General features: G+C 34.4%; 1 long non-coding RNA gene across 1 annotated transcript; it reads right to left on the bottom strand.

Moving 5' to 3' along the window:
* Positions 1 to 2,709: 2,709 nt before the first annotated feature.
* LOC123554968 (uncharacterized) lies at positions 2,710 to 4,104 on the bottom strand. The gene is made up of 2 exons (XR_008368702.1): positions 3,878 to 4,104; positions 2,710 to 3,175 (listed from the first exon to the last, which is right to left on the bottom strand). It is a non-coding gene; the product is annotated as an uncharacterized LOC123554968 (long non-coding RNA).
* Between the last annotated feature and the right edge of the window lie 8,607 nt (positions 4,105 to 12,711).

Below are 12,711 nucleotides of genomic sequence, written 5' to 3'. Positions count from 1 at the left end.
GACAGTGATAACAATGTCTTTAACAAATCCTTACAGAGTGGGCTAGTAGATGCATACAGTTGCAACAAAGACCTAATCGAGGCTTTCTGTCTGTTGATAAAAGTTCTCCGACCGCAAACATTATTTTCGCATCCTTTGGACGTACGTACGTCTTCAGTGTATAATATACTGACTAAAGGTTTGAGTTACCTGGGTTTATAGTGTACACTCGATGCGAGTGTACGTTCAATGTGTTCCTTCTCCCCACGGATACACCACTTTTAACCAGCTTAGGATGATTGTGTATGTGTGCGTGCGTGCGTGTGTGTGTCTTCTAAATTTTGAGCTGGAAATAAAAAAGGCTGCACAAAGTCTGAAATTGTATAACGACGACGGTTCGGTTAGCAGTCTAAGATTTAATCAATACTTAGTTGGCCGTGCTTCATTTACAAATGTAATTACTATATACAGATTACAACAGTGAATTATTTGAACTGTTTTTTTAAATAAAAAAAAGCCTGTTGTTTCTTATTTTCCCCCTATTTTATATAATCATAGGCAGATAAATGAAACCTTGAACGTACCTTGTCTGTCCTTAGTTCTCACTGTCTGGTCGTTCCGGCACATCCTCACCAACAGTTTCATTGATGAGCCATGCTGTCTATACTAATGTCTCACTTTACCTTACTGAGTCATCCACGAATGACTCTTCCAGATATGTCACGCAGTTATGCAAATGAGCTATCCACGGATGACGCACTTCCAGGCGTAATTCATTTTTAATCGTATTTTTGGGGTTCATTTTTTTTTGGCAAATGTTTACTGGCATTTCTAGTGCGCGCTGCGTAATAATTGTAGGTATATTAGGAACTAAATGGTTTTTGTATTTCTGATAAGCATTTGGTGGAAAATATTTATTTAAAGTCGGCAACATTCAAACTTGCACGAGTTTAACGAGAGTCGACAGATGGAGATATTCGATATGAACCCAGTTAAGACATAAATATTCAGCATCATTTTTATCGTACTTTTCCGACATAGCTGTATAGCGCGAAGAGGAGACAACGTCCAGTATTGTCACAAATGTTCTGTGATTACTTCCCCTCAGTCGTGCCCTTTAAATAGCTGTTGACATTAATTCTCAAACATTGAGTGTACACATGCATTGAATGTACACTATTAAACCTATATTTCAAACCTAACCATAACCTTTAGTCAGTAAATATAGTACACTTAATACGTGCGTACATTCAATAGCTGCGAATCAATTTTGGCGCCAAATAGCGCTCACATGGGAGACAAGTAGACGTTATGATTTCTTTATTCCATTCATGGATTAAAAAAGGATAACCATTTTATTGGATATAACTTCATTCAATAGCACATAAATTTTAAGACTGGTCAGTTGTATTTTCTGATTTAAAGCTACTTAACAGAATTTTATTCACTCCCTTATCGAAGAGACCGTATTAAAGGAACTAAACCACACAATCGTAAAAGGTGAGTACTCTGAAAGTGGCTAATGGTACAAACTTATTGACATAAGATTATTAGCTCACCTGAAGGTTCATGGTGAGTTTTTAGTATAGGTGGATGGTCCGGCTTCCGTCGTCCGTCCTCCATATTTTCACTTAAACATCTTCTTCTCTGAAACTAACACCAAATTTGGTCTGTAGCATCCTGGCGAGGTCCTCTATCAAGTGTGTTCAAATGGGGGCACTTGGCCCCTTTTAGGCCGCTTAAGCTGACAATAGAAAAATCTTTAAACGACTTCTTTTCATGAATCACAATATAGATCTTGGTCTGTAGCATCATTATAAGATCCTCTCCTTTTGTACAAATGGGGGCACTTGGTCCCTTTTTAGGGGCCGCTAGAGCTAAAAATATAAATAACTTTAGGTGACTCCTTATCATGAATCGCTTGGTGGATCTTCAACAGTTATATGGTCCTTTCCCAAAATTGTTCAAATGGGGGCACTTGGCTCCTTTTAATGGCCACTAGAGCTAATATAGAAACCTTTAGAAGTCTTCCTGTCATGAACCGATTGATGGATCTGCGACCTGTGAAGTTTCCACTTTTTCTAATTGTCTGTAGCATAATTATATAATTTGACCTATCTCCTATTCTAGGAAGGATATTTTACCTTTAAAACTTAATAGGACCTTAAGATTTTTAATGTTAGGCTTTTGAAACTTCTTTAAGTTACATTATTAAACAAAGAAGACGAGACAAGCTAATCACATAATGAACTTTTCTTTATAATATACACATTCATTGAATATAACAAGTTAATACCTTAGTAAAATATGATACCTATTGACCAGAGGAAATCATGCAGAGATCATATCATTGAAACTAAAATTTTGGCTGATCATAGCAAAATATCTTATAATGATTAGTCTACAGTTATTATTGTCTTTTATTGATTCATATGTTGTTGTCAGTGTTTGTTTCTGTAATCGTTTTTGCATAGTGTAATGTTTGCTTGGATATCTACACGTTCTAGTGAATATAATTTAACATCCGAGCAATTGAGCAAATGTTGTTTATTTCAGACTGTTGTATCCTATTTATGTCTAATTTTCAGGAGAAGTCTCTTGGACATTAGTAAATAGATTCACAATATTTGCGTAATTTGCTGTCACAAAGAGTCATGTAATTGTATGTGCAATAATTAAGAAGTCAGTTTTATCAAGGTGTCGAGAGAAAAAACCTATACAAATAAAACGTACAATTATTCAAATTTTACTTACTTCCCTTTGTTTATTACCATCATGAAATAAGTTGTATCACACAAATGTCATTGTATTACAATTAAATTACATGCTCTTTCATCTATTCAGTGATTTGCACCGGTATTACTGCTGTCACACCACAGTTCATTTAGCATGGCTTGTATAGATTAGCATCAGTCTCTAGTTGATGGTGCACCATACCTCACTCTTAATCCGCTGCATGTTCCAAAGTAATAGGACTGGTTTAAACCGATGTACAGAGAAAGTATGTAAATTTCTTATTTTAATTACTTCCCTTTAACTGTACATCAAATACGCAGTTACCGTTTGTGTCCGTTTAGAATATTACGGGGAACCTGAACATCGCTACATTTACTGTAAAAGAATGTTTCAGCCCATCCTCGACCACTTCAAAGACCACTCTATCAATGTTTTGGTTATTGGCTCCACTTCCAAATATCTGAAAAACATAATAGATTAGAAAACACAAGCGTATGCAAAAATAGAATTACCCGATTTGATAAAAAAAAATTTTTACTCCACAAGCATTAAAACCACTAAGACAGATAACGAAAGAGACAATTTTTTTGGTATATATATTACAAATATGGGGCCTCCGTGGCCGAGTTGTTAAGGTCACTGTCTTTGTATCACTTACTCCTCACCAATGTGAGTTCGCCTCACTTGGGACGTTAAAATCTTAATATCAGGAAGCCATCCAGCTGACTTTCGGATGTTCTATGGTTCTGCTCCAGGTGTCCTCCCGTGATGAATTAATGCCATTTCCATGTCTAGTTGCTGAGCCGTAAAAGTCGAGGCATTTCAACATTTAGTGTTATGTATTATTATATGCTTTCAAATGAACTACTGTGATATATGTGAAAAACATGTGTCACTAAAATTATTATAAGCGTATACGCTTATTTTCCAGATTTTACAGTATGATACTTTCACATTGAAAAGTATAAAATATGTTTATCTCTCTACTCCAGCTGGGACTACTTTAGGGTACCTAAGTCACCGTCACTCTCTGCGACATTTAGATATATACAAATCAAAGCTATATAGAAGGCAGTGTTTCCTTCGGTTTATGCTTCCGCCTCGCAAGCGCCGCGTTTTAAAAGAAACCAAAATAGTATCATCTGATATGGTATGGACCTACCGGTAGTTATGGATCTATCCGATAACAGTAAAAAGGTCTGTTCTGTTAGTCTTCTTGCACTAAATTTGAAGATTCCAGAGCCCAGAAAAAACTGTCACTGTAATGAATTGCCAGGTAGGTTAACAAATATCACATTTTCTCATTTAGTGCACATATCGACAGCAGTCAATCTAACTACATTTATAGAAGAAACATTATCCACATCCGCTATGCCTTCGTGAACAGGAACAAGAAAGAGCTTCCTTTTTACACGCTTAAGGAGGTAGTTTACCTTATTATTTATAGTGACGATTAACGACATGTTTATGACAAAATAAATGAGCCGCGCCATGAACAAACCAACATAATGCATTTGCGACCGACATGGATCCAAAACAGCCTCCGCATCCGGATCCACGATGTTCCCTTTCAAAGCCTTTAGCAGTTAGAGAAACCGTTCGCGAACTGCATGAATCCTGACTAGACTGTGCGGGATGCGCAGGCTGGTCTAGATCCATGCTGGTCGCAAATGCACTAAGTTGATTTTCTCGTGGCGCAGCATAAAATTAATGAGTTTGTATATTTATTTTTCTTAGAAAATATTAATCTGTTTCTGATCTAATGGTTAATGGTTTAATTCTGCAATACGATTAGATGAATAAATTACAGCAGAAACGATACTAAGCATCATCATCGACATCTTGACGTCACGTGCTTAATAGCTTTTATCTTAAATGTGTTAATTCTTAGCATGTTTTATGTTTAACAACTTTTGAACGGCCTTTATTTGCCGTAATATTTTTTGGGTCATGATTAATATTTTGCGGATTATAGGTAGTTTTATCGAACAGTTATGCGGAATGTAAGAAAATGGATGCTGGTAACTGATGTTATTGGAATTATAGCAGGGTGAAATGTTACTTATTACGGTCATTCTCTTAAAATATTGGGCAGTTTGATTTGTAATATATTTTTTTCCGTTTCCATTGATAATTTGGTACTTTTAAAAATAATTAATTATGATTTATAATTATTCAAATTTCAGTAGAAAATAGTGATTTCTTAAATTAAATTAATGTTACCATGTAAACGAATTTCTTAACCTATATATTTAAGTGCTGAATTCAGAGGCGTTAACATTGGTCTATTTAAGGAACACAGCTTTAGCTTTTCATCTGTATTTCAAATCTAGTTCGATATATATGAACTTGTGGTCAAACCCTTTTACCTTTCTTAGAATGTTTTGTATATGTTCTGTATATGTACATTGTATATGTTGTCATTAAAAAGGAAGGAATAAAATATGTTAAAATCAAACTAGTTCGTAATATGTATTGGCCGGTATGAAGCATTTTGACCTTACAACTGTGGTAGACACCCAAACGCCCATTACAACTTTTACTCCAGGGACCCCGATAATCCCGGCGGCGGGGAACCTTTAATTTGCTTTGAATGGTTTGATGATACTCAAAATGTTGACTTTTACAAGTCTGAAGATGAATCAAATGTGCCGTTGCAAATAAAAATGCAGAATCCTTCGGTCTATGTTGGTGCACTCGCCCAGCGGGCTCGTTCAACAACCAATTCCTCGGAATTCTGCAGAAGTTGTCACACGAAAAACCGTGCCTACAATATTTACTAGTCATATAAAAGCCAACATGCGATGCTGAAAGAAATAAAAGCACACAATAAATTAAATTAATGTGAAAGTGGGCATAATAGATCTACACGGAATTAATAAAATTGATATAAACACTTGAAACAGACAATAAGAACAGTACAAACTTCTGTTATAAAACTTCATTATAAACATATACTATATCACATAAGAAATAATATACTGTTTAAATAATTATGTTCGTTTAATCAATGCTCTATAGGCGTCTCATATATCTGTCGAAATATAACTCTTATTTAAAGGAGCTCCACTCTTAAACATTTTTAAAGGGTTAGACATACTGATTCTGAAATATAACTGGACTATAAAATATATCAAAAGTATACGAAAAACGCTGGGGTGAGAGGTAAACTCGCACAGAATCCCCATACTGGGCCTGTACGAAGCATTTGTGGTAGGACACCCGCAACCCCAATTACAATTCAGAATTGTTGTGTTTTGATCTACAGAATAGTTGTATACGGTTCTGATATAGATGTAAAAGTCAATATGGGCAAAAACAGCATTTGAAATAACAGACAGCTAAGCAATTACTTTAGTTTTGTCGTGAAATTGGCGCCTGATGTTCATACGGTAAAAGGTATTTCAGTCTTACACTGAAACAAAAACAAAATACATTCACTATAATATTTAAATGAATAATATTACAAATATACAGATTCATACTGTTACCAATTATGTGTTTAATTGCTGCGATTGAATTACGCAATAGATTTAACTATGATGCATAAGTCATGTTGGAGTATATTTCGTATAGGCTTTTCAAAGAAGACATAGCTTTTCAAAGAAAAAAGCTAATGGTTAGTTAAAAACAAATTTATTTTTATGGTTAATTGAAAATATCACATCCTTGTAAACAGTGTCATTTTAAAGGACAATATCACTTCAATAAAAACTAGATACTATATCATATTTGAAACGATCCAATTTCATTATTCATAGAAGCCATGAATTTCTCTGAAGAAGTAAGTTTCGATGAAATCAAGATAACCGAATTAACTGGATCTTAAACATTTAATTTCATCTCTGATTTAATATGATATGTGTTTTGATAACAACAATACATTGTTATGCTAATAGCCAAAGCCCATAAAGAGATCATGTTACAATTATACAATAAACTACTATAAACATAAATATCAGGATGATGAAGATAGAATATTAAATGTAAGTTGAAACTTTTGATCTGTTTCAATGTCTACCTGCGCACGAAAGTATATTTCAATCATTAAAGCGCGTATCTGAAATTGCCCTACGTTCTTGAAGTGCATAATATGCATTCATAACTTTTTACGACATTTTTAGAGTTGCAGCACATTAACATATTAAACTGATGCAAATTGTTTCAAGCTATTTCTTAGATATACATTGTTGTTTAAAACATAGCAGCTATAGGATAACTAATTAAAAATACCGTGGTACTCGGTCTGTATAGCCGAGTTACATACTTACCAAATTTTGTCTTCTTTCGGAGTAGTTTTATACCAGCCTCCCTCTATTTCCAGGTTGTGAGAGGAAGAGTTTAGTTTAGGAAACAATTTCTTAAATTAACTTAATTTAAATACGACTCCTGGATATAATGAAACTTATACTGACGGTACCAATACAGTTTTGAGCTATCTGTAATTGCCCCTAACCATTCTTCATAGTATTTATCCTTTAAACTTCTCTTAAATACATTTTTTTGATTTATAATAATAATTGTAATAATAACATCTTTATTTATAGAAGGTAGCACATGAAGATATAGATCAGTACAAAGTACAAATGATACATCTTAATTTTAAATGTAGCCTTCTGAAAAACAACAACATCCAAATACAATTTACACTATCACATAACCTAATTAACATCATATTCATCCTTATTAATATCACATTCATTCTTAGACAAATGCCCCTAAAAATAGATATTGCCTTTATGTATCAATTAATACGATTGTCATTTAGGCAATCAATTAGTTATAATAATCAATTATATCATAATGGCATAGTTACAATTCAGCTGATATAAACAAAGAGATTATTTAGGCAGTCAACTGCAAGATTTACTTTTTATATTTCTTTTTAAAAGACGTTAGAGATACATAAATTAATAATCATGTTTCTAACTGCGTCAGTTCTGTTCTGGCTGAGGCGGGATAACACATTTTAGTGCACCATTCAGTATAAAAATTTCATATAGGCACCTCCTGCATCATTCCTGATCTGATCAACAGCACTTGTTCTATCGCAACGTATGAGAATTTTTCTCATCAAGCAAGAAAGACTGTAGGCGGATCCTAAAATGGATAAAAGTCGCAGACGCTAAGAGTGTCCTGAATACAATCGTCTTGTCACCGCCTTGCCACAGCAGTACTTAAAAAATGGCCATCCAGTTTTCTATAAATTCTGTACGGGCGCCGCCCGGTCCCTGTTCGGTTTCTGTCCGATTTGAAAACTGTCCGCCCGGAATGTCATGGATTGTTCGTCGACTAGAGTGCATTGACTTCTCAAAATATTTTGTACTTATTTATAACTTTTTCACAGAAAAACACTGACACTTTTTGGAAAACATCTATATTTTCATGGAAAATTTAAAATATCACATCCTTGTTAAACATGTTAAAAATGTCTTATGCGTATATATTTCACAATTGTTAAATTTAACATGCATTAAATTTGTCCGTTTAAAAGGACAATATCCTTGAATGCAAAACCGAATATTTTTTTCATTCTTCCTAGAAACCATGCATTTCCATGAAGACATAGATTATGATGAATTGAAGGTGTCCTAAATAAATGAAACGTATTATGTTATTCAAAATTCTAAGAGAAAGATGAAAATAAGACAAAACTTTTTTTCGAAAAATATCTACATCCTTTCTATGTAGACTAGTTTTTAAAAAGATATGAAATTATTTTCTGTCGGCTTACCTTTTACCAGCACGTCGCAGTGGGGATAAATTTATTTTTCTTGTTTAAGCCAAGAATAAATCTTACTAATGTAAGATTGACGGAATTCAGTTTAATCGCAATATATATTTAAACCTTTAGTTGTTTACATCATACATTTTGATAGCAGCTTGAAGCTAACTGAAGCGCTCTTTAGTCTGGTTCCAGCTTGATCTCAGATTTCTACTGGTTAAATAAAGAAATATCCTTTATTTCATACAAAACAGTGATGAACTTTAAAAGTTTATCAAAAGAGGTTATAATGCGAAAATCGTTCAGCACAGTGCATGTTTGGTGATTGACCCCTCTACAGTTATATTCGATACACGTTTCTATTTGATAGTGCTATGACTAATAAAGTGTAAGACTCCTTGATGCTTTTCTCCTAAATTCTACAAAAACGGACAGAGGGACAGGAATTTTGTCTTGCAGTCATGCCCTTAAAAGTTAGGCTCTTGGTGCTCTGACTTCAGACAAGTTGTTGAGTACATTGATGTAATTTTACCTAAGATTGTCCCTATTTTTATGTTTTACTTAATATGATCTAGTATTTTGTCACTAATGTTAGAGTCTTTCTCAGCGTGGAGTGACTTTATTTACACTGTCTTATCTAACATGTTAAAAAAAGGGTAACTGCGAGGTTGGCATAAGCGCGTTTAAAAACCTAATTTCCGTTTTTATAGGTTACCGACCTTTCAATGGCGGTGTCCCTATTTTCAGCTTGTTTTCAGTCCGTCTCGTACTTTGTGTTGTATATGTTGTCTTGTTTGTTGTTAGCGTTTCTTTCCTCTTTATTCTCACTACTCTCATTACCCCCACCGCCCCATCCCACCCCTTTCCCAGCATTTATGCTCCCTTGCATTGGCTGACTCTATCCTTTACCAACAACAAATTACCTTGCCAACCATAATTTTGACCGCCGTTCGTCCTTAGGCGGTACCCTACTGTTGTTTTTTCCCTGCTTATGTGTGTGAGTATGTGTATTTATACGTGTTTGTTATCGGCGGTGCCCTGGTGTTTTTTTTTTCTTACTTTTCTGTTCATTTATCTGTGTACATGTGTGTGTATGTGCGTGCGTGTGTGTACGTGCGTCGTGCGTGCGTGCTTTTGTGTTTGTGTGTGTGTTTGCTACGTGCGTGTCTGCGACGTTGTAGGAATACTGCGTTTAAGGAACGTGCCATTCCCTGTTCATCCCTGCTCTACGTTCCCATTACATCTGACCCTTTTATCTACCACTTACCACCCCAGCCCCATTTTTCTGTATTTTGCCTATATTTACTATGTACTTACTGTTGGATTTTTGAAGCAACCCGTCTACAATATTTTACCATTACAGCTTCCTTTTGTTGTGGGCCTACTTTGCGATGCATGGCTCTATGGCTGCGTTTGTGGTGCTCTGTGCTTCCGGGAACTCTACCCTTTTATTTTATCTTATGAATGTATGCTTCCAGATTTTACAAATGTTTCAAAACTTGATAATAATCGCTGTTGTTATATACAATATTGCTTTAAGTTTCAGAAAGAAAACGCGTATTTGTCGGCAGAAATCAATTCTAATGATTCCATAAAGTTTCCCAATAGGACAGATTGGGATTTGTCGGAACACACAAAATCATACCATTTCACCAGCGTCAGTGTTGACTGACAACCGTCTCAATCTTATCAATGAATAACAGTAAGGTTAGAGAGAAAAGCGAAATTCAATCTTTATTTGATGCCTCTTTTAACAAATAAATACACTTATTATAAGTGTAAATGAAACGTTATCTTGTTTTAGTTAATATATTTTCTCGGGACAGAAAGTATAGTACTGCAAAATGTAAATGAAATGGATTTTCCTTGACAAGTTATTCTAACTTACATTGTTATATATAAAATAGTTAAATCACATTCTGTATTAGAAATATGTATTTATATCTTATGAGTATTCGACATAGTGGCATAATAGAAGAGCATCATAGAGACGGTGGTTCACCTTTATGAGACGGAGTGTCATACGCAAGAACCAGGTCCCTAGGTCTAAGGTCAAGGTCACACTTAGAGGTCAAAGGTCAAATTCAAGTATGACTTTGTCCGGAGCATATCTTCTTCATGCATAGAGGGATTTTGATGAAAGTTGGCACAATTGTTTATCATCATGAGACGGAGTGTCATGCGCAAGAACCAGGTCCCTAGGTCTAAGGTCAAGGTCACACTTAGAGGTCAAAGGATACAAGAATGAAAACTTTGTCCGGAGCATATCTTCTTCATGCATAGAGGGATTTTGATGAAAGTTGGCACAGTTGTTCATCATCATGAGACGGAATGTCATGCTCAAGGTTCAGGTACCTAGGTCTAAGGTCAAGGTCACACTCAGAGGCCAAAGGTCAGATACAAGAATGACTGTCCGAAGCATTTCTTCTTCATGCATAGAGGGATTTTGATGTAACTTGGCACAATTATACATCATCATGAGACGAAGTGTTATGCGCAGTTCCCTTCTTTAGAATTACTTCCCTTTGTTGTTACTATAAATAGCTTATATTGTAACTTTTTCATTACTAGACGTAGGGAAAAATCGAGACCACTTTTCTGTAGTACAATATGCATGTTATATCCAATTTTGAGGTGTATTTTAACCAATCTCTACCTGGTTAGGATTTTTATGTGGACTTAAAATATTTTTTTTTTGTATTTTTTTTGTATTTTTTTTTTTTTTTTTTTTTTTTTTTAAAGATTAACTTCCCTTAGTTGTTACTATAAATAACTTATATTGTAACTTTTTTTTAATTGACCGTAGGGAAAAACCAAGACCACTTTTCTGTGGTACAACATAGTTGTTACTTTCTAATTTTAGGTGTATTTTAAGGTATCTCTACCAGGTAAGGAGTTTTTTTTTGGACTTAGAAAAACAAAAGAATTACAATGATTACTAAACAACCACAAAATTAAAATTACATCTGAAAATACAGGTGCTAGAGTAAATAAATTTGCTGTGACGGGCGTATATTGTGACATTCTGGCACTCTTGTTTATGATTGAGATACCACTACCTACATTTCATATCAAAATATTATTTTGAAAACTGCTTGGTATCGAATCCAGACCATTGCGGCGAAAGCGTCTAGAATACGCTGAAATAATTGTGAAGCTACAGATGTTCTATTACAATGATGTGCTACTATGTTCATTGCCATATAAATTGTAAATGAAACAAATGACGTGCTGAACAAAGTAACGGGCATAATTTCCTTATTGCCCACTAACTACATACTACGTTTCGTGAGGATATCTCGAGTAATTTTGTTTGTATTTTCTTGATAGACGTAGTGGCAGGGAGGCCTTAAGTCCCGCATGTTTACACAGGACTAAAATTCAAGTTAGAACTTTAAAAGAACGGGGATAATTTGAAATGTGTGATCTTAAGTTATGAGTTATGAAATAATTATTAATAATATATCATTCATTTAATTACTATTCAATGATCAAGCCTTAACTAAATTAGATTTGATTTCTACATAACCATGTCGTAACTTCAATTTACATTTTGCAATATTTCTAAATATAAAAAAAATAATTATCAATAAATTGTCATAATGATTCTAATCTGCACCAAAACAAAAGATGGGCCGGAGCTTCAACGTTAGCAGATGAAGACAGACTTGTGAAAAAGATGTATGATTACACGGTTGGGAATTTTTTATTTCAGGTTACTCACAGTTAATATGTGCGGATGAGAGTATCCGGACCTTGAGTTACATATTGACGGGAATTCACAGTTACAATCGAGCCAGATATATCCATCCGCACCTAAACTCGGTGAAATAGTCGTATATTCTGATGAAAAAAAAAATATAACGTTCTAGAGAACTTATACAAGGAATGGAATGTCCGCAGAAAAAATATATAAGTTGTATAAGACTATGAACGAGTATTCTGCAATGGCGTGAGCACAATGACAACAGTCAGCACTGTTGTCATTCTTAAGGTTTATTTTGACAATGGATAGGTTTATATTTAAAACAATTCAAAATGATGGTAGAGAATAAGCAAAGAGAGTTTTCTTTAAAAACTTGCTAAATTTACATTGAATACAATAAAAATTGTTTAATAAACATATGCAGGTCTACCTTAATCACTTTTGCTCTTTTAACTGTTCTATCAGACCTAATAACACATTAACTTTTCTTCATGTGAGAATGATTCTTGTTTCTTAGTACAGTTATCGTAATACCAATAGAAAGTTAGGTCATATGGTAACTTTC

The sequence above is a fragment of the Mercenaria mercenaria genome, chromosome 19, assembly GCF_021730395.1.
Source record: "Mercenaria mercenaria strain notata chromosome 19, MADL_Memer_1, whole genome shotgun sequence".
Taxonomy (NCBI): Eukaryota; Metazoa; Mollusca; class Bivalvia; order Venerida; family Veneridae; genus Mercenaria; species Mercenaria mercenaria.
The sequence above is the reverse complement of the archived record's forward strand: the minus strand, read 5'-3'. Positions and strand labels throughout refer to the sequence as shown.